The sequence below is a fragment of the Harpia harpyja genome, chromosome 3 (genome assembly GCF_026419915.1).
Source record: "Harpia harpyja isolate bHarHar1 chromosome 3, bHarHar1 primary haplotype, whole genome shotgun sequence".
In the NCBI taxonomy this organism is placed as follows: domain Eukaryota; kingdom Metazoa; phylum Chordata; class Aves; order Accipitriformes; family Accipitridae; genus Harpia; species Harpia harpyja.
The window spans coordinates 101,533-122,651 of NC_068942.1; the positions used below are offsets into that span (position 1 = coordinate 101,533).

General features: G+C 47.5%; 1 long non-coding RNA gene across 1 annotated transcript; it reads right to left on the reverse strand.

The window, feature by feature from the left end:
* Positions 1 to 2,041: 2,041 nt before the first annotated feature.
* On the reverse strand, positions 2,042 to 12,816 carry LOC128139116 (uncharacterized). The gene is made up of 3 exons (XR_008234232.1): positions 12,017 to 12,816; positions 2,534 to 2,617; positions 2,042 to 2,158 (listed from the first exon to the last, which is right to left on the reverse strand). It is a non-coding gene; the product is annotated as an uncharacterized LOC128139116 (long non-coding RNA).
* Between the last annotated feature and the right edge of the window lie 8,303 nt (positions 12,817 to 21,119).

Here is a 21,119-nt window from a genome sequence, read left to right on the forward strand (position 1 = left end):
TTCACAACACATTCCTCTACAACACACACGTTCCTCTACAACACGAACTACTTTCCCAACCCCCCACTTAATGACACATACCACAGTGTTATGCCTACCCGCTCATTCCAGACTCAGAACCTACGACCATCATCACTCATGGTACCTGAGATAGCAAGACACACAAAATTAGCATAGCACTCGTGAGAAGTCACCAGCCCCATACTCCTCCTCCCTCATCCACAGCTCACCTCAAACGCTCATCCAATTCCAAAGGTGGCCCGCACAGCGCGTCCAAAACAAAAGGGAAAAGCTTAAACCAAACTGCCCCATCATACTTCGATATACACCACCAACCCAGCCCACAACCCCCTCACCTTCTCAGACTGCTCATCGGCCTGCGGCTTCGCCCCTCCGAGGCTGCGTGCGCCACCTGCAAAAACCAAAGCAGAAGACGCATGCCGAGACATCGCCCGAAACATCAGCCCGCCCGCACCGATTCCCAACTCCCTCTCCTTTACCTTGGCCGCTCAACCACCCCACCTCTGCCATCGACAGCTTGCCACGTTGAAGCCTCCATACCACCTGCAAAAAACAAATAACAAGGGATGCTGCCAACTACACCAACAATACACCACCTCCAAAGGAACCATTGCTTCAACCCAGTAGTCACGGCTCAACTTGCCAAGTCACCTCCGATGCCGATAGCCCGCTCCGCTCATTCCTTCGCACCTTCAAAATATAAAAAAAGTAAAAACCCTATCACCTAATCATAGAGCCACCGGCCACATCTTCCCTCTGACTCCACTCACAGACCCACCTCCTTACGGTGCTCCGCTGCCTTTCCCCGTCGCTCTCTGGCACGCATCTTGTCCCTCCGCACCTAAAAAAAAAAAAACCATACTGAACAAGTCACCTGGATGCAGAGCAAGAGCTTAACAACTCCAGAGGTCTTGATTCCATCTACAAAGACCATCTGGAGTCCAACTACAGCCTGCTATTTAAAAAGAAAACAAAACAAAAAAAAACCAAAAACACGCCAACCAAAAAAAAACCAGGGCGAAACTTTAAGCCCATCACGTGCAAGACTTAACACCTTAGAGATTCAAATCCGCTTCACTACCCCTCAACAACCCCTGCCACACGGCTCCAATCGTCTCGGTAAAACACTATCGGCACAGCTGTCCACACAGCCCGCTGACGCCTACTTGAGCTGAGATGACTGTACGACCCTCACCTAAACAGTCTAGGCACATCGTTTCACCCAGACTCTTATCGCTGTTCCACCTACCCCTGACTCTACATCCCCGGGCAGAGCAGCTCCAAGCCAAACACACCCATGCGCAGAACCTTGCCACGTGGAACGCTACCAACGAGGCGATTCAAAGAGAGAAAAAACTCTCAGCAAAAAGAATGACCCCCGGACGGGAGGTGCCGTCAGGCAAGACGACCTACGGGGCTGCCACCGTGAGGCCAGGAGGCTCTATGGCAGACCCCCAGGAGAGGAGTCGAACGTAACACCCCATTACAAGACGGCACTGTCAAAACCCAGATGACGGATGTGCCAGAAGCCTGGCGTCAAGACCTAAGGACGTCAGGATGCGGGGAAGAAGTCCCAGTCCGAGAAAACGGATGGCTAGAGAGCGGGGCTGCCGACGCAGAAGAGGACCGACCGGAACCCGCCGAGACCGATCCACGCTTTAGAGCTCCGAACGCAAGAAAAGAAGCACCCGATTAGCACCGGGCCGATGAGTACGGGCATTCGAGACCCTAGGGACGGCGCCCAAAGCGCATGCCACGCTCCTCCGGCGCAAAGCGCGACGAGGACATCGAGACCCGAGGAAGGTCGAAGGCACAGAAGACAGACTACGCAAACTACACACCACTGCGGACACAGGTCGGAACTGCCCTGCCCGGCACACGCAGGTCTCGCGCTGAAAAGCAACCCGCTCCCTTTGCCTGCCTAAAGGGGACTGCTTTGGGACAGCCCTCTCTCCTGCGCTAACTTTAAAACCCCTCCCTCCCTGCAATTCCCAGCTTCGTCCCTTCCTCCCAGCCTCTCCCCAGCCCTGGTCCCTCAACGTAGCTTTCAGAGGGCCGAGGGGCTGAGTCCATCCTCCACAAAAACCACACAGGCTAACTGGGATGTTCCTCAAGGTGACACATTGGTCTTCAACATCTGCAATAGAACAAGCACAGAAAAAAAATAAACCAGAAAAGGGAGTAAGCATCCCGCCAGCCAACGCCAACTACTTCCCCAACTCCCCCCTCCTCACAAGCGCCACCGTGTTCACTTCCCCGCTCATTCCAGAATCAGACCCTGCAGCCATCGTCACTCGTGGTACCTAAGGTACCAAGACACACCAAATTAGCATGGCGCTCGTGAGAAGTCATCGGCCCCACGCTCCTCCTCGCTAATCCACAGCTCTCCTCAAACGCTCATCCAATTCAAAGATAGCCCACACAGCGCCTCCAAAACAGAAGGTAAATGCTTAACCGAGCAGCCGCATAATACTTTGCTGTTCAACACTGACCCGACCGACAACCGCCTCACCTTCTCGGACCGCTCACTGGCATGCAGCTTTGCAGGAGACCTTATAGCAGACTTCATGGTATGTAAAGGGTGCCTATAAGAAACCTGGAGAGGCTCTTTTTACAAGGGTGTACAGCAATAGGACAAGGTGGTAACAACTTTAGTCCTAAAGAGGGTACGTTTAGTTTAGGTGTTAGGAAGAAGTTTCTCACTATGGGTGGCGAGGCACTGGAACGGGTTGCCCGGAGAACCTGCGGATGCACCCTCCCTGGAAGCATTCGAGACCTGGTCAGATGGGGCTTTGAGCAACCTGGTCTTGCAGAAGGTGTCCCTACCCATTGCTGGGGGGGTTGGAACCAGAGGATCTTTATGGTCCCTTCCAACCCAAACCATTCTATGACATCCAAATTCAACTGCAAAACTCATCTGAGAAAGGCTGGTGAACCCTCCTCCCTTTCCCCATCAGTCCCAAAACTTTAGAAACCCCTTTTCTTCTTCTCAACTGTCAGGAAAGCAACTCCACTGCTTCCTGACACCTCCTGCCCTCCATTTGCACCCCTGAACCCCCTTCAGTGGCTACTCCTCAGGAGCCGCTCTTCTGAGCCACATCCCAAATTCTGGGGGCACCTCCTAACCTAGAACTTCCCAGAGACTCTGAGCTCTGCCACACGTCCACAAAATAAAGTTAAGTCCTAAGGCTTATAATCCACGAGGGGCCTGCCACAAGCTGCAAAGGTTCTAGGGACAACATGGCATTCTGTGGGCAATGAGGAAAGGTGACGAGGCATCCCAGGGCCTGAAAGGCACTGTGCCTCCTGGCCCTTCTGCTTTCTTCGGAAATACTAAAACTCCATATACAGATGCATATAAGATGTTCACTCTAACCCCTGCTAAACAACGTCATCATTGGTCCCGTTAAGAGAGATATCAGCAACTTACACAGCATACAGCAGAACTGGTGAAAAAAACAAGGTTCCGTTTTCAATAAAGTTGGGAATTCCAGGAAAACACAATGCATGAAGAATTAAAAAAAAAAAAAAGCATACTATTAAACCCTCTTTCTACCCCTGAACACTCAAAACAAAGTTACTGACCTGAAAAAAAGAGAGGAAAAAAAAAAGCTGCATACAAGTGTTACTTTCTACTACACATGCTGCTGAACCTTGAGTGGTCCTGAAGCTCTTACCTCAGGCAGACACCTCTTCCCAAAGAGCTGAGCCAGCTCAAAAGCTGCAAAGGACTCAAGGATGAGCTGAGCACCAACACCAGAGAAACCCAGGAGCACAATGAACTCCCTCAGCAGAGGCTGTGGCTCAAATACCCTAACCCTCCGCCCACCACCCTTAGCACAATCACCTGGGAAAGGGGAAGGGCAAACCACCAGAAGGTATAAAGTCAGCTGGAGGAGCAGCAGGAGTGTTCTCACCTGCCTTAAATTTACAGCAAGCAAAGCCCTGAACAGAGAAAGTAACCCCTGCAGGAAATGACACTACTTGCTCCTGTACTACAGCTACACCTATTGCATCGGCAATGTGACCGGGTAGAGAATTAAACTTAATTTTTCTGGGGTGTAGATAGAAAACAATAGATGTCCTTCTAAACTATGTAAGAAACTAGCTCATTAAATGCAATGACAATGTTGTTATCAAAATTGATGTGCTTTAGTTTCCTATAAAAAAGCCAAAACACTCTGGGGTTATGCTTCATTTCTAGCAAGACTGTGCATACCACCTAACTTCTACCAGAACTACCTTCTGGATAGGGATGAATCAAAAAGCAGAATTAGATCCCTTAAGAATTCCATCTCCAAAATATCTCTGGTTGCAAAGTAAATTATTTACTGTGAATAGCCAATGATTCAGAGTCCCCCTGAGCGTGTCTCCAGCTGACTCCCTTAACAGAGGTACAAGAGTCCCAAAGTGCAAAAGACACCAAAAAAACATGGAAATACACGGAGGGGACCAGGCAGCAGCCATGCCCCAAAGGGACAGGCTGGGGGGGTGGGGCAACAACGCCCCCTGCAGTCATGCAGCAAAGGGTCAGCAGCAGCCACGCCCCCCGCAGTTTACGTGGGGACAGCAGCCACAAATGACACCAAGAAAACATGGAACTTCAGGGATACACAGTGGGTGGGGGGAAGGGGGTGACACCCCCACCAATCAGCATGGGAAAAAACTCGCATGGAAGGTGGGTTAGATGGATAGTTTGGGGTGGAAAGATACGTGCGCAAGAACATGCACAGGCTGGGGGGGGCATGCATGAGGTTTACCTTCACCAGGGGCTCCACCCACGTAATCCACAGTAGGTAAACTCGTCTGGGATAATCTGCAACAGCAATTCCACTCTGGGTTCTTGACCCAACGCCAGATAATCCACACTGCCTGCCCCACGGAGGGGGTGCTTCCCACAGGATGGGGCATCTGCTGAGCATCACCACACCCTTACGACAACACATCTGAAAAATTAAAATCACAAATTATATTTCAACATATTAAAAAAATAACACCAAATGAGTAGAAGAATTCCAGCAAAGGGAGAGGCTAGCAGGTGCCCTAATTAGGACTCGAGCTAAACAGGTCAGCTCACAATACGACACATCCTTTAGAAGGTAGACTGATGAAAACTGGTTTGCTGCTAGATAACTGTATAAGTGAGATTTGATAAATGATCGTATATTAACATTATGGTTGAAACACTAGACAACGGGTAGCTGGGGACATAATTACAAAAGTGTAGTCAAGTGATTAACTAGTAATTATTCATAAGTTTTGCAGTTCTTTGCTCTTATGACTAGATGGTCCTGTACACTAGATGAGAACAATGCTGAAACTGACCACGTGTGATTGAAACTGCATTAAGCTTCAAGATCAAAGAACAAGGACAAGAATAAAGACTTCAAGGACAGCCAACAGGAACTTCAAATGGGTCGGTGGTCGTAAAAGCAGCCCTTTGCCTCAAATGGATCCTTCATTGCGCACGATAGGATGTAGGCAGTACTAAGATAATCAGTTGCAATCATTTTTATGTATATGTATACTAATCTGATTAATATGCAATTAGTTATTCTATATAACCTGTTTGTGCTAAAGCTGTGGTATGCACACTAGGTGGAAATATCCCCCGTGCATCCAGCGCTGCAATAAAGAATGCCTGCTTTCTAAAACTCCAAAACAAGTCTTAGAGAGTTTCTTCGACCGGCTTTTCAGTATCAGAGAGGTGCAATCGCAACAAAATGAGTCCAAAGGGGGCTTACAGAGCTAAAAGTGTGCTGCAGGGAAAATCTAAGACCTCGGGAGACATTGTGACAGTAGCAGAGGGCTTCTGAGAGGGACAGGCAAAAGAAGTCTCGAGGCCACGATGAAGAAGTCCAGAAGGGATTTGAACAGACTACAGATGTCCTCAGGGGACTAGGGACTGAACAGAGGTATGCTAGCTAGCATAGAGGACAACATGAGCATTCTGGAGATGAAGGATGGCATCAGGAAAGGTTCTCAGGGAGGGAGAAGGGTGCAAAGTGCACAACAGAGCCAAAAGAGGGCTGTGGGACACAAGGATGGCCTCAGGAGGCATGATGATGGGAGAAGAAGGGTGCTGAGAGTGAAAGACAGAAGGCAGCTCTGGGACACAATGCAAAACTCAAGAAGGTGTCCCAGCAATGTACAGATGTCCTCAGGGGATGAGCGACAGAATGGAGACATCCAAGATGGCAGCGAATAAGGCAAGAGTGCTCTGGGGCACAATGAAAGCCTCAGGAAGAATTGTCTCTGAATACGAAAGAAACAAAGCCTGCTACAGAACTCAAGGATAGCGATGGAACAGAAGGATGCTCGCAGGAAGCATTGTGACAGAAATAGAGGGGTGCTGAGGTAGAGACACAGAAGAAGGCTCGAGGGCACAAAGATACTCGGGAGGAGATCTGAACACGGTACAGGTATCATGAGGGAGACTGACCCACTGGAGGCAAGCGAGATGGAAGAGAGGACAAAAAGACTGCTCTGAGGAAGAGGCAACGTTCTGACAAACCAAGGGGGGTGCAAATTACACCCCAGAGATAAAAGCATGCCGAGGAGACCCTCTAAAGCCTGAGGATGAACCAAGAAAAGAGCCCCCCAAAAAATAAAAGTAGACATAGAAAGAAAATTTAAAAAAAATAAAAGGGTACAAGGCACAGGAGAAAAATTTAAAAATAGGGACAGAAAACTACATAAAAGTAGACATAGAAAAGAAATTCAAGAAGGAAGGCATTAAAGGAGGAAAAAAATTTAAAAATAGAGACAACAAACTAAGTAAATGGAGACATAAAGAAAATTCTAAAATTGACAACCTACCCAACTGTTGTGGTTTAACCCCAGCCAGCAACTAAGCAGCCGCTCACTCACTCCCACCACCCCCCAGTGGGTTAGGGGAGAGAATCGAGGGGAAAAAAAAAAAAAAAAGTAAAACTTGTGGGTTGATATAAAGACAGTTTAATAGGACAGAAATGAAGATAATAATAAAATAATTGGAGATAATAATATACAAAACATAATACTTGGAGATAATATACAAAACAAGCGATGTGCAATGCAGTTGCTCACCGCTCGCCTACCGATGCCCAGTTAGTTCCCAAGCAGTGATCCGGGGCCCCTGCTCCCCACCCCCAGCCAACTCCCCCCGGTTTATATACTGTGCATGACATCATAAGGTACGGAATATCCCTTTGGCCAGTTTAGGTCAGCTGTCCTGGCTGTGTCCCCTCCCAACTTCTTGTGCCCCTCCAGCCTTCTTGCTGGCTGGGCATGAGAAGCTGAAAAATACTTGACTTGTTTTAAATACTACTTAGCAACAACTGAAAACACCAGTGTGTTATTGTCGTGGTTTCAGCCCAGCCGGTAACAAAGGACCACGCAGCCGCTCGCTCACTCCTCCCGCCCCCTCCGGTGGCGGGAAAAAGAAAAAAAAACTGGAACCTCGAGGGTTGAGATAAGGGCAGTTTACTGGGACAACACAAAAAAAAAAGGTTACAAAAACAACAACGGTACTAATGAAAGAATATACAAAAAGCGTGATGCACAGTGCAACTGCTCACCACCCGGAACGCGACGCTCCACCACTTCCCCCACCGAAAGTCCAGAGCGCTCCCCCCGGCCCGCTCCCCATTTATATACCAAGCATGATGTCACATGGTATGGAATAGCTCCTTGGCTAGTTCAGGTCAGCTGCCCCAGCTATGCCCCCCCACCTCCCGGGTTCCTGTAAAAATTAACTCTATCCCAGCTGAACCCAGGACAGTTATCAACATTCTTCTCAAAATAAATCCAAACCATAACACTATACCAGCTACTAGAAAGAAAATTAACTCTATCCCAGCCAAAATCAGGACACCAACAGACAAGAAAGAATTAAAAAGTAGGGACAGGAGGTAGATAAAAGCAGATGTAGAGAAAAAAAAAATTAAAGCGCAACAAGATTAAGAAAATAAAGGGAAAAAAACCGGGAACATCAAACTAAAACAAAATTTTAAAAGTGACAGCATTTTTAAATTACACAGCACAGACTAGAATAAAATATAAAGACAGTGAACTGGATAAAAGTAGATAAAAAAATAAAAGCAACAGGACACAGGAAATAAAAAAATAGGGTTAGACATCTTGATAAAAGTAGACATAGAAAATTTTAAAAGTCATAACATAGAGAACAGATAGGAAAAAAGGAAACAATAGAGACAGAAAAATACATAAAAGTGAACAAAGAAACAAAATTCAAAAGTGAAGGCATTAAGAGAGGAAAAAATTTTAAAATAGCAAAAACCCCTAAATAGACGGTGTGAGAGGCTGAAAGAGTTAATGTCTCAAACATCATGGTGGGGCAAGTTCTGCTTAACAACAAACTCTGCATAACAAGGAACCCTGCATAGCAAGGAACCACAGGTGAAAAGAAGCGGATCAGCACCCATCAGCAACAGGAGGGGAAGGGCATGCCAGAGGGTGCACAGCTCCCTGTTCTGATAACGCTGTTCTGATACGCTGAGCAGGACAGCTCACCATGCGTGACAAAAGATCACATCTGCAGGGAAGGGGAAGTTACCCCCCAAACGACCCCCAAGTCCCAAAGGCTCACACACCACTCACTCATGACACCTAATTAACCTAACAAGTTTGAGTGCCTGCCCGAAGGAGGGGCAAGGACGATAAAAGGACACAAACTGAAGCCCCAGGTGTGCAAGTCCAGCAGGACTGGACCCCTCAGTTGACTGAACCAATGCTGCACCCAGGACTGGTGAAATCTTCTTCTTCTCTCTGTCTTGTTTCTCTCTTTCTTTTTCCTTTTCTATAATCCCTACATTTTATCCCTGTAAACATAAACCGTTGACCAAGTCTGGGACTAGGAGTGAATCCAGCTGCCCCCAGGCTCCTCTGTGAGAAGGAGTCTAGAAAGCAAAGGGGTCTGCTCTGAACCTCGTGACTCGACCGGAGGGCTCTCCTTCTTGTCTTCCCTGAACCGATCCCAAAATAAGCAAGGCCTGTAGTATATGTTTGGTGATGTAGGGTTAGCACAGGTTACACAGTTTACTGATGTAGTTTCATGCCAATTTTTGTGGTGAGCGAATAAAGTTGAGTTTTGTGAGTTAAAGGATCCCTAGTGTCGTTTCACTTTAATCCTGACCTGGGAACCGGCAAACCTGAGTTGTCATCCTGAGAAAGTGAGATGTGACAGACGAAGGCATAGAAAGAAAATTTTAAAAGCAACTGAGTATGGGACATACTAGAATGGATTAAAAAATAAAGACAGCACACTGGCTAAAAATAGACGAGGAAAGAAAATTTAAAAGAGATGGGGTACAGGACAGACAGGAAAATTTAAAAAAAGGGAGTGACATCTTGATAAAAGTAGACATAGAACGGAAATTTTAAAAGTGACAAGATACAGTAAACAGGAAAAAATTAAAAATAGGGACAGAAAACAAGATAAAAGTACACCTAGAAAAAAAGATTTGAAAAGTAAAAGAATTATGAGAGAAAAAATTGAAAAATAGGGACAGTGAACTACATAAAAGTAGACATAGAAAATTTTAAAAGCAATGCAGTTCATGACACAGGAAAGAATTAAAAAATAGAAACAGTTACTGGATAAAAGAAGACATAGAAAGACCATTTTAAAAGCACAGCATTAAGGAATTAAAGGGAAAAAAATAGGGACAGCAAACTAAAACAGACAGGAAATTTTAAAAGCAATGGAGTCTAAGACAAAGGAAAAAATTTAAAAATATTGATAGGCTGAAAAAGAGAAAGATACATAGAAAGTAAATTTTAAAAGTGATGCGGTATAGGACAGACAGGAAAGAATTAAAAACCAGTAATATGCAGCATCATAAAAGTAGACATAGAAGGAAAATTTAAAAAGTGATGGGGTACAGGACAGGAAAGAATTAAAAAATAGGGACAGAACTGGTTAACAGAGATAGAAAATTTTAAAAAGTGATGGGAATAAGGAAAAATGGAAAAGAATGAAAAATAGGGACAGCGAACTAAAGAAATAAAGATGTAGAACCAAAATCTAAAAAGCAACAGGCTACAGGACAGACAAGAAAGTATTAAACAATAGTGACAGCACACTAAATAGAGAAATAGAAAGGAAATGTAAAAGTGATGGAGTGCAAGACAGCGGAAAAATTAAAAAACAAAGTGAACTGGATAAAAGGTGACACAGAAAGAAAATTTTAACAGTGACAGCATTAAAGAAAGGCTAGGGAAAAAAATAAAAAATAAGGATAGGGTGAATAATAGAGAGACACAGAGAAAGAAAATGTAAGAAGTGACAGGGTACACGACAGCCAGGAAAGAATCAAAAAGCTGTGATACACTGCTTGATAAAAGTAGACATAGAAGGAAAATTTAAAAAATTATGGCATACGGGACAGGAAAGATATTTAAAAATAGGGAGAGAAAAATAGATAAATAGAGAGATGGAAAGAAAATTTTTAAAACAATGAGGTGCAAGACAGAGATGAAAAAACTAAAAATATATAGACAGTTGAACTGTATAAAACTAGCCATAGAAAGAAATTTTAAAAAGCAACTGCTTACAGGACATATAGGAAAGAATTAAAAAATAGGGACAGCAAACAAACAGACACAGAAAGAAAATGTTAAAAGTGAGATGGTACAGGACAGAGGATAAAATTAAAAAACAAAGACAGTGAATAGGTTAAAGTAGGCATAGAAAGCAAATTGGAAAAAAGTGACAGGTGTCATGGTTTAACCCCAGCTGGCAACTAAGCACCACCCAGCCGCTTGCTCGCTGCCCCCCTGCAGTGGGATGGGGGAGAAAAACCAGAAAAAAAGTAAAACTCACAGGTTGAGATAAAGCCAGTTTAATAGGTAAAGCAGAAGCCACGCGCACAAGCAAAGCAAGACAAGGAATTCATTCCTTGAAGCGTGCCGCCAGCAGGCGGGTGTTCAGCCATCTCCAGGAAAGCAGGGCTCCATCATGCGTAACGGTTACGTGGGAAGACAAATGCCATCGCTCTGAATGTCCCCCCTTCCTTCTCCTTCCCCCAGCTTTATATGCTGAGCATGACATCATATGGTCTGGAACAGCCCTCGGGTCAGTTGGGGTCAGCTGTCCCAGCTGTGTCCCCTCCCAGCTCCTTGTTCAGCCCCAGCCTGCTCACTGGTGGGGCAGGGTGGGAAGCAGAACAGCCCTTGACTCTGAGCAAGCACTGCTCAGCAATAACAAAAACATCCCTGTGTTATCAACACTGTTTTCAGCACAACTCCAAAACGTAGCCCCATACTAGCTACTGGGAGGAAAATCAACTCTATCCCAGCCCAAACCAGCACAACAGGGTACATGACAGAGACAAAAGAATTAAAAAATAGGGACAGCTAACTAAACAAACAGACATAGGAAGAAAATTTAAAAGGTGATGGGCTACATGACAGACAGGAATAACTTAAAGACAGTGAATAGGTTAAAGTAGACATAGAAAGAAAAAGTAAAAAGCAACGGGGTACACAATAGTGAGGAAAGAATTAAAAAACAGTGATACACAGCTCGATAGAAGTAGACATAGAAGGAAAATTTAAGAAGTGATTGGGTACAGGACAGAAAAAATTTTAAAAATAGCCACAGTGAACTAAAACTGAGAAATATAAAGGAAATTTAAAAGTATCACAGGGGCACAGGACAGAGAGATAAAAAATAAAGACAGTAAACTGGATAAAAGTAGACATAGAAAGCAAATTTTCAAAGCAACAGGGTACACAACAGACAGGAAATAATTAAAAAATAGCAATAGGCAGCTTCATAAATGTAGATGTAGCATCGTGGTTTAACCCTGGCTGGCAACTAAGTACCATACAGCTGCTCACTTACTCCCTCCTACAGTGGGGTAGGGGGAGAATCAGGAGGGTAAATGTGAGAAACTCATGGGTTGATATAAAAAGTTTAATAATTAAAAAGACTTTTTTTTAAAAGTTGTAACAGAAAAAAAAAAAACAGCAAATGAAAACATTTGCTTACCACCAACTGACCGATGCCCAGCCAGTCTCAAGCAACTGGGTACAGGACAAAGAGGGAAGAATTAAAATATAGGGTCAGGGAGACAGAGAGGGGAAAACATAGAAATTAAATTTTAAAAGTAATGGGGTACAAGGCGGTGCAGAAAAAATAAAAAACAGGGAGAAGCAGCTGGTTAGAGAGAGGCATATTAAACATTTAAAAGGCAACAGGGTACTGGGCAGAGTTGACAGAAGAATAACAAGTTTTGAGGAGCCATACACATAGGTGGGCAGGCAGAGAGGGAGACGGAGGAAGGGAGGCAGAGGTGGGCCAGGATGTAGAGGAGAGGATGTGCGACTCACCACAGCTCCTGGTGCCGGCAGGAGACCTTCACTGCCCCGACGTTTCTCTCTCTGCCTCTGCCCCTTCCTCCTCCCCAGTGCCGGCTGCCTGACCCTCACCCACTCGGCAGCACGCAGCGGACGCCTCAATGCTCCTCATCCACAAGGCTTCCTTGATACGTGGCAGCTCACGCGTGTAGCCAACAGAGGCCAGGAACAGCTCAGAGGGATCCTTCCTTGCCACAGGGACTGGCCATTCCTTGCTGCAGGCACCTACCAGCCAGACCCCCTTGGACTCCCTCCTCAGCCAGTTCCCCTGCCCAGGCAGCCCCCTTTACAGCTGGAGCCCCTTCACACAGCAGGGCCAGCCCCATCCTCAACCTCACTGGCCACACCTGGGGCCATCCCAGCCCCAGCTGGAGCCCATCAGGAACAGGGGCCATTGCCAAAGCCCCACAGCATATTATCCCTGCCCCTGCACCTACCCACATCCAAGGACACAGAGGAGGCAGGAAAAATTTATTCATTAATGCATATAAGAAATCCTGGCAATGAGTTGGCTACAAGGCTCAGTGCCCAAAGGCAGCAGGATGGGGTGATAAAAGGGAAGAGTAAAGCAGGAGGAAGGACAGAGGGACACAGAGGTGCAAGACAGGGAGCCAGAAAATGGGATGCTGGGAACAAGAGAGGGACGAGAAGCAGGAAAACAGTGTAGAGAGAGAAGCGCAGAGAGACTGAGCAAAACAACAGGGATGGAGATGGAGGAATAAATAATAGGAAGTGGGGGAGAGAAGGTGAAGGGACTGGCAGGACAACAAGATAAAGACAGGACAAGGGACAGGGAAACATTCTCAAGTGATATGGGAGAAGAAACAGCAAGAACTAGAAAACAGAAACAGGGAGCCAGGTAGAGAGAAAATTTTCAAAAAGCAACAGCATATGAGAAACATAGGCAAGAACTAACAAATAGGCACAGGGAGACAGAAAGAGGGAGACGTAGAAAGAAAATCTAAGAAGTGACAGGGTACAGGACAGAGAGGGAAGAGTTAAGAACTAGAGACAGGGAGATGGATAGAAGGAAACAGAAAATTTTGAAAGCAACAGGGTACAAGAATCAAAAAGTAGGTACATGGAGCTGCATAGAGGGAGACATAAGAACGAAATTTGAAAAGCAACAGGGTACAAGAAACACAGGTGAGAAATTAAAATAAGGTCAGGGAGACAAAAAGAAGGAAAAGTAGCAAGAAAATTTAAAAAGCAACTGGGTTTAAGAAACATGCAAGAATTTAAATAAGGATGGAGAAGTAGAAAGTTTCAAAAGTGACGACATACAAGAAACATAGGCCAGATTTTAAAAATAGGGACAGGGAGCCTGAGAGAAGGAAACTGTGGTGGGTTGACCTTGGCTGGCTGACGAGCGTCCACCAAGCCACTCTACCATTCCCCCTCCTCAACAAGACCGGAGGGTAGAAAATACAACAAAAAAGCTTGTGGGTCAAGATAAGGACAGAGCAATCGCTCACCAATTACTGTCACAGGCAAAACAGACTCGACTTGGGGAAATTAATTTATTGTCAGTCAAAATCAGAGTACAATAATGAGAAATACGAACAAATCTGAAAAACACCTTCCCCCCACCCCTCTCTTTTTTTCCTGGGCTCATCTTCACTCCTGACTTCTCTACCTCCTCCTACCGAGCAGCACAGGGGGAGAAGGAGGGGGGGGTTGCAGTCAGTTCATCACAAGTTGTCTCTGCTGCTCCTCCCTGCTTTGTGCTCTTCTTCTGTTCCAGTGTGGTGTCACTCCCATGGGGCCGCAGGTCCTGCCAGAAAACCTGCTCCAGTGTGGGCTCCTCTCCACAGCGTCACAGCCTCCTTCGGGTGAATCCGCCTGCTCTGGCGAGGGGTCCTCCGTCGGCTGCAGGGTGCATATCTGCTCCGCCATGGACCTCCGTGGGCTGCAGGGGGACAGCCTGTGTCACCATGGTCTTCACTGCAGGCTGCAGGGGAATCTCTGCTTTAGGACCTGGATCACCACCTCCTTTTTCTTCTTCACTGACCTTGGTGTCTGCAGGACTGACAGCTTCTGCACAGCTTTTTTTTAGCCCTTCTTAAATATCACAGAGGTGCTACCAGCGTTGCTGGTTGGCTCAGCTTTGACCAGTAGCAGCTCCATCTTGGAGCTGGAACTGGCTGTGCCCAACATGGGGGCAAGTCCTGGTGTCTTCTCAAAGAACCCACCCCTGCAGCCCCTATCCACTCCCCTGCCCCAGCTTGCCACACAAACTCACTACAACAGTGATCAGCTACAGGGCAGAGAGGCGGGATTGAAAAGTAAGGAAAGGGAGACAGAGAGAGACAGGGTGGGGAAATAGCAATGGGCTACAGGACAGAGAGGAGGAACTAATAAAAAAGGAGAGGGTACCAGACAGAGAGATGGATAAAAACAAATATTAGTGATGAGCCACAGGGCAAAAGGAAGAATTAAAAAACGGGACAGTGAGGTAGATGAGAGAGACTGAGAAATATCAAAAACACTGATGATCTAAAGGGGAGAGAGAGGGGAAATAAAGAATAGGGACAGGGAACCAGACAGAGAGAGAATAATAAAGACAAAAATGGGCTATGGGACAGTGAGGGAAGAAGTTAAAACATAGGGACAGGGACCTGGAACAAGAGAATCTAAGAAAGTAAAAGTGTATCCAGAATACAGGGCAGAGAAAGGAATTTAAAAATAGAGACACAGCATCAGACAGGTGAGAGCGGTGGGAATTGTGAAGGGCTGAAGGGCAGACAGGGAGGAATTAACAAGATTGGGATAAGAAGACAGACGGATAGATGGAGAAAGACAAAGTAGTGATGGGCTGCAAGGCAGAGACAGAGAATAAAAAAAAAGAGGGATGGGACAGGTCAGAAGTGCAGAGAGAAAAAGAAAACAGAGAGGCAGAACAACAGAGAAAGAGGGGGACTTAGAGAACAAGAAAGGGAGAGGTACAGAAAAAAAAAAAACCACAAAAAAATTAAAGCAGTGAGAGAAAGAGAAGGTGGGGGCAGGGAGGGACTGGGATGCAGAAGAGGGGTGACACAGCCCCAGGGGTCCAGGACTCACTGTACCTCCTGCTGTTGGAGCTGCTGGGAGAATTTGACAGTTCAGACATGTCTGTCTGTCTCTCCCTCTCCCTTCCTCCTCTGTAGCTGCACTCACTTGACTGTCATCCACCTAAGAGAATAGAATGGTGTCTTCCAGCTCTTACAATATGAGGCTTCCTAGAAACACAGCCTCACATGCACACACACTACATGGCTGTACTGTGGTTTTGGTTATGCATACAGACCCTGCCGTGCACACTGGTGATCGGACCTGCTGCGGACTACACTAGGAAGGATCCATCCTCACCTGGAGAGGCAGGCTATCTCCTGTCTGCAGCTGGTGGCTGGATCCTCTTTATTTTATTCTTCAGCAGCTTTACCATTCTGTGGCCTCTCCAGCTTCAGCGTCAGCTTCAGCAGCTCCTGTCCACAGCCAGTAAGCGCTCCACCTGTCCCTCTGTGCTCCCGCGCCGCAAGGAGAGGGAGGCCAGGCAGAGACAGCCCACGCAAGCCTGAGGCTGCTGCAGTCAACGGCATCCCCAGGGGACGAACGGACAACCGCACCCACAGCGTGGCCTCTGGGAGAAGGAAAGAGGCAGCAGTGACCATTATTACCGCAGCTCGACCCTGGCCGGAGCCCCTCCTTCCGCAGACGCCGCTCGTTCCCCGCGCCGCTGCTAACGGCACCCACGTTAAGGGAGACTCCAGACCACCGCAGGGCCAGCTTGCTGCCCTCGCGACAGGGCTCGGGGGCTGCCTGCGGCTACAGCGCAGGCTTCAGGGGAGGGGCTGGAGCTGGGGGCAGCCGCACAGGCCAAGTGGGGCCGGGGGAGCTCTGGCGACTCGGGCAGGCGCCCGCTAGCCGCGCCTGGGGGGTGCCCGCCTCCGTCCCCTCTTCCCTTCTACCGGCTCTCGGGGAACTCCCCAGCGCTGCCCTGGCCCGGCTCGCCTCCGGCGGACCGGCAGCCTGCCGCGGCGGCAGCTTCACAGCTTCCCATCCCGCCAGGGGGCAGGAGGCACCCCCTACCCCCGCCCCCGCTGAAAGGGATCGCTCGTCTCACCCGCAGTCCCGGCGCTCGCCCGCTGCCACCCAGACCCGCGCCCTGCGAGCCGCCACGCTGCTCCCGGGGACCGCGCATGCGCCGGAGGGGCCGGAGCCCGCGCGCGAGCGCCGGGCTGCCCCACGCGCAGAACGGCGCATGCGCCCGGGAGGGCTGGTCGGGGAGCGGGCGCGGCGGGAAGCCTGCGGAAAACCACGCGAAACCGGCAACGGTCCTGTGTCTGACCTGGTCTGACTCCGGGGGCCGCGGCGGCAGCGAGGACTACGCCGCTCCCGAGAGCCACGGAGCTGGCCGGCCGCCGAGTCCGCGAAAACTACAACTCCCGGCATGCCCCGGGAGGCAGCCAGCCCCGCTGCCTGACCCCGAGGGGACGCCGCTTCCGTTTCCGCCCACCCCCACGCCGGCGCAGCCGCAATCCCCGCCGGGCAACCAGCGCCGCTCCGGGCAGCTCCGGCGCGCTCCCGCCGCCGGCTCCGGCACGGCGCGGCAACCCCCGCCCGGCTCCGGCACGGCGCGGCAACCCCCGCCCGGCTCCGGGCAGCGCCCGCCGCCGCCGCTCCGGCACGGCGCGGCCCCGCCCCGCTGCCGCTCCGCGCGTCCGGCACGGACCCCGCCGTCCTCCTCGGGGCTTTCCCCGGGACCCGCCGGGCGATTGCGCAAGCCCCGCCACGGGGCCCGGGCCCCCCCCGGCCCACGTGCTCCCGGCCCCCCGCGAGCCCCCAGGGCCCCGGCCCCCCCCCCGGCCTCGGCACAGGCGGCCCCCACCTCCCCCGGGCCACCCCCGCCTGGGACGGTCGCGGTCCGAGGGGCGCCCGGCCCCGCTCACCTTCTCCCGAGGGACAGCCGCAGCCCGGCCACCGCTCTGCTCCGCTCCGCTCCGCTCCTGCCTGGGCTCCCACCGGCCCCGCCGCGGCCCCTCCCCCGGCAGCCCCCCCTTCCCAGGGAGGGGCCGTCGCCATCAGCCTCACTGCCCGCACCTGGGGCTCCTCCAGCGCGCAGCTGTGGTACCGAAATCCCGAATAAAACTCCACAACACCCATGGGAAGTTCAGAAGCAGGCGCTTCGTTTATGGAATGAAAGATGTCAAAGTAAGATGACTCTTGACGAGCTGTTCACTGGGGTAAAAATACAGATTTTAATACCCGTCTTATTTTAGTTCTAAGACTTGGCAATTGCCAGGTATCATCTTTTCGATTTACCCAGGTCCACCGCCGAGGCCACAAGGGAGATTTCTTCCAGAGAGAGGATAGAGTTACTAAGTCTAAAGTCCATTATTTGCTTTTGTCCTTCAGGAAAAGGTGAGTGGATCGTATATCATCACTATTCACCCAAACAGTTAACAACCCTAAACTTTTCACCTGTCCTTTAATACAGTCAATTCCAAGCTAATTTTTTTCCACTATTAAGAGGGGACCCAGGATCATTTAAAATATTATTCTACTTTCTACAAATACATGCCCCATCTTAGAGCTTTAGCTACTAGAGAAAGTCTTTGGATTTTGGGGTCAGAGGAGTTGCAAGTCTAAACTTTCATACCCTTCTCTTTAGGATGTGTGATTTTTCTCTGTGTGTCTAAACCAGTCTAAATTTCCCTAGACGGTCCTGACTCTGGGTGGATCTAACAAGGATCCTGGAACTCCAGTAAATTCCAAACATCGTTTTATATTTTAAATAGGATCCCAAGTTCCTTTCTGCACTTGTCTCTACGGTTTTGGCAACTGACAGCCCCAAGGGGTCTTTGTACAAGTTTCTCCCGAAGGGCGATAAATTTATTCTTTTGTCCGTGAGGTGGATGGTTTGGTAATGTTATAATTCAAAATGCTATAATTCCTTCTTTCAAATTTAAAAAAATAATTGCCTTTTAAATCCATCCAATTTAATTTGCTGAAATGATTCTCATTGTTCTACGTCTTTTCTCAAGTTTTGGTTAAATTCAGTGTCAGTATTCTCCACGGAACTAGATTTTCATCTGACTTTGGAATCGGAAGGCAGGCTGTTATCGAGGTTAAATTTTGTGTCTTTACAAAACTTCGAATCAATTCCAAAACTAGAATTTTTTTTTTTAATCAAAATTACAGAAACGGTTAATATCAAGATTAATAGCTCAAACAATAATTGTTTCATTTTGTTTATCTTATGTTTAGAACCCCTCAAAAAAAATACTTAAGCCCTATAACACACAAAAAGATTACTGCCCTTGACAATATTCCTAATAGCAACCCCAATATTATAAATTTTACACAATTGTTTTCCCAAATAGATAATGTGAAACTTACTTATAGGTTTTCAGTTTCAAAGGGCCAGTTTCTTTAGACTTCCAATTTCCTGTTGGTGCTTTCTTTAGTCTTGAATAATGAAGCCAAGGTTCTTCGCCCAGACCTTTACTGCTCTAAGTGTTGTTAAAATGACTCGATACGGTCCTTTCCACTTCTCAGTGATTTTATATATATTCAATCTCCCGGTCGGAAGGGATGCGCTGCTACGTCCAATTCTAAGGGTCCAGCTGCGGAGACATACTGACGAAGTTCTTGAAAAGAATTTCTCAAAGAAATCATAACACCTTTTAAAAACATATCTCCAAAGCCACTCCAGATACTCAGAACATAGGACTCTTGATACGGTCTTTCATATAACATTGCATAATGACTTAAATTTTCTTTCTCTTCTGGCTATACTCTGATTCTTAATAGAGCCATGGGTAAGGCTTTAACCCATGTGAGTGAGGTTTCCTGACAAATTTTACTCAACCGTTGCTTGAGGGTATAGTTCATTCTTTCTCCCCAACCCCCCCCCCCCCGCCCCCTTGCTTGTGGTCTATATGGGGTGTGATAGTCTCAATCTATAGCTAATACTTTGCTCGACTTGTCTCATCATCTTTGCTATGAAATGAGGGCCATTGTCAGATGACATTCTTACAGGCACCCCATAGTTTGGTATTATCTCTCTGAGCAAGACTTTAACTACTTCTCTTGCTTTGTCGGTGTGACAAGGGAAAGCCTCGGGCCACCCAGTAAAGATATCAACTAAAACTAGGGTAGATCCTTCTTTTCAAGGCAATTCTATAAAATCAATTTGCTAGTATTCCCCTAAAAAATTTCCTTATTTAATAATTCCAAAGATAATCTTATTACTGATTTGGGGATCATTTTATATATAAATTTCACATCCGCTTATAAATGTTTAAACAATCTTTGTCATATTTTACTTTCTGTTCCCCGATATACTTTGTTATGTTCAGCTCGGGCAATTTCTCTTATTATCGTGGGCGGGACTATTATTTGACCTGTCGGTGTTACAGCCTGTCCTGTTTCATTTTGTTAGCCTGCAATCTAACAATTAATTCTTCCATCTTTTTCATTATAATTTGGAGTTTCTTTAGGCAATTTTATACTTTTCTCTGGAACTAGCGCTAGGATGCCTTTTTCTGCAGCCTCTTTAGCAGCTTTATCAGCCAGTCGGTTACCTGCGTTAGGAACAGCCTTACCTAACTGGTGCGCTTTACAGCGCGTTATCGTGACTGCTGTTGGTTTTTGAACGGTTTCTAACAATTTCGGTATTTGTTCTGCATGCTGAATGGTGGTTCCTTGTGCAGATAACAGTCCTCTCTCTCTCTCCATATCGCTCCATGCGCACGTACTACTCCAAAAGCGTACTTTGAGTCTGTCCAAATGTTGACTCGCTTTCCTTGACTTAGTTCCAGAGCTCGAATAAGAGCTATCAATTCAGCCTTTTGGGCAGATGTCATCGAAGGCAAAGTTCGCAACGCAATTACCTCCTCGGTTGTTATTGTCTATCTGGATAAACGTTTTCCTTCACAGATGAAACCGCTTCCGTCGGTATACAGTTCCCAGTCTGCTGCTTCTAGCGGCACATCTCAGAGATCCAGTCAGCTGGGGTAAACTCTTTCAGTTGTCTGCAAGCAGTCACGTTCCAGTTCTCCTTTAACTTGATCAGTTGTTGAAAACGCAACAGGGTTAACGGTGGTAGTAGTTTTTAAGTAAACATCATCTTGCTCCAGCAACACCACTCGGTATTTCAGCATTCTGCTAGGGGATAACCAATGCCCCCCTTTCTGTTTTAGCGCAACAGTTATCGTATGGGAAACGTACAGTGATCCTTTGTCCTCAGGTGAACTTAGGAGCTTCCTGGATCAGTAGCACAGTTGCAGCGACGGCTCTCAGACGACCAGAGCATCCCAGACTCACGTGATCTAATCGCTTCGAGAAGCAGGCCACAGCTCGCCCACTTGGCCCTAAATATTGGGCCGGCATGCCCAGAGCTATACCTCTTCTTTCGCGAGTGAAAAGTTCAAATGTCTTTGTGAGATCCGGCAGGCCTAGGGCTGGCACCCCTATTACAGCCTGTTTCAATTCTTTGAAAGTAGCTTTCTCGGCATCAGTCCAATCCATTGTTTGAGGTTTTGAGCTGCTCCTACAAAGGTCGGACCCGCAAGCCACAACTGATAATCGACAGGTGACACCACGCAACCGTTCCCGGAAATGCTCGTCATTAATTTGTTAGTCTTAGGTTCGGGGAGACGACAAATTGCCTCTTTGCTCTCAGTTCCTAATTGTCTCTGTCCTTTTAGGATTTTAAAACTCAAATAAGTTTCTTCTTTCTGGGTTATTTGGGT